The sequence below is a fragment of the Pavona decussata genome, unplaced genomic scaffold, assembly GCF_977016875.1.
Source record: "Pavona decussata unplaced genomic scaffold, jaPavDecu1.1 SCAFFOLD_3704, whole genome shotgun sequence".
NCBI classification, from domain to species: domain Eukaryota; kingdom Metazoa; phylum Cnidaria; class Anthozoa; order Scleractinia; family Agariciidae; genus Pavona; species Pavona decussata.
In genome coordinates this window covers 12,501-14,063 of record NW_028146515.1, presented here as the reverse complement: position 1 = coordinate 14,063, position 1,563 = coordinate 12,501, and the positions used below count along the sequence as shown (strand labels likewise).

Sequence of the window (1,563 nt, the reverse complement as noted above, 5' to 3'; positions counted from 1 at the left end):
AACACCCTCTGATCCCTAGTTGGCATCGTTTATGGTTAGAACTAGGACGGTATCTGATCGTCTTCGATCCTCTAACTTTCGTTCTTGATTAATGAAAACACTCTTGGCAAATGCTTTCGCAGTAGTTCGTCTTTCGTAAATCCAAGAATTTCACCTCTGACAACGAAATACGAATGCCCCCAATTGTCTCTCTTAATCATTACTTCGGTTCCAGAAACCAACAAAATAGAACCAAAGTCCTATTCCATTATTCCATGCTTACGTATTCAAGCGCTGGCTTGCTTTGAACACTCTAATTTTTTCAAAGTAAACGTCGCAGATCCTGAGCACACTCAGTTAAGAGCACACCCAGTCTTTGCGAGGAAGAACAGCCCGGCCAGTAACATACCTTGCGGCAGACCGGCCGAGCCATCCCGAAATCCAACTACGAGCTTTTTAACTGCAACAACTTTAATATACGCTATTGGAGCTGGAATTACCGCGGGTGCTGGCACCAGACTTGTCCTCCAATGGATCCTCGTTAAAGGATTTAAGTTGTACTCATTCCAATTACAAGACTTGTAAAAGCCCTGTATTGTTATTTCTTGTCACTACCTCCCTGAGTCAGGATTGGGTAATTTGCGCGCCTGCTGCCTTCCTTGGATGTGGTAGCCGTTTCTCAGGCTCCCTCTCCGGAATCGAACCCTAATTCTCCGTCACCCGTTGCAACCATGGTAAGCCACTACCTTACCATCGACAGTTGATAGGGCAGAAATTTGAATGAAACATCGCCAGCGCAAGGCCGTGCGATTCGATCAGTTACTATGAATCACCAAATGACCGGGCAGAACCCGCATTGGTTTTTAATCTAATAAATACATCCCTTCCAGAAGTCGGGACTTTTCGCATGTATTAGCTCTAGAATTACTACGGTTATCCAAGTAGTAATGGTACAATCAAATAAACGATAACTGATTTAATGAGCCATTCGCAGTTTCACAGTACAAGTGCTTATACTTAGACATGCATGGCTTAATCTTTGAGACAAGCATATGACTACTGGCAGGATCAACCAGGTAACTATCCACCGCAGGGAACAGAAGTTCCTTGCTAAGCGGCCCCCCTCCGCAGAGGGAGAGCAAGCTTTCTTAGATTTTGCCTCCACGGGGGGAACCCATGAGCCAAACGGACCACACGGTCCCTCGGTCAAGGGAAACCCCGTCTTGTTTGCCACGTCTTTCTCACAACTGGACCCGTGCACAGTTCAGGCATACCTGTCAGACTCGCCAAGCGAGCTGAAGGAAGGCAAGAAAAGTGCTTCTGCGAAGGAAAATATCCTCCTGCTCTTTTGTCTCTATCATTAGCCAAAGGCTAGCGTACACAACTTCCATCTACACTCTGCCTGCCACTACAGTGACAATGCTTTCGGGCATCATCTTTTCCCTCCTTCGAAAGGAAAGCTACAAGCCCAACTTTCCTTGCCCGTTAGTCAATTCTGCCCTCTATTTCTCCGCCTTGCCGCCGTGGAACATAAGGGACAGGGTTTACTAGCCAGCTCCTCTCGGAACCTTTGCGACCAACCTG

General features: G+C 46.9%; 1 pseudogene; it reads right to left on the bottom strand.

Moving 5' to 3' along the window:
• On the bottom strand, positions 1-1,058 carry LOC146445957 (small subunit ribosomal RNA; annotated as a pseudogene; the record flags this gene model as incomplete).
• Positions 1,059-1,563: the final 505 nt, after the last annotated feature.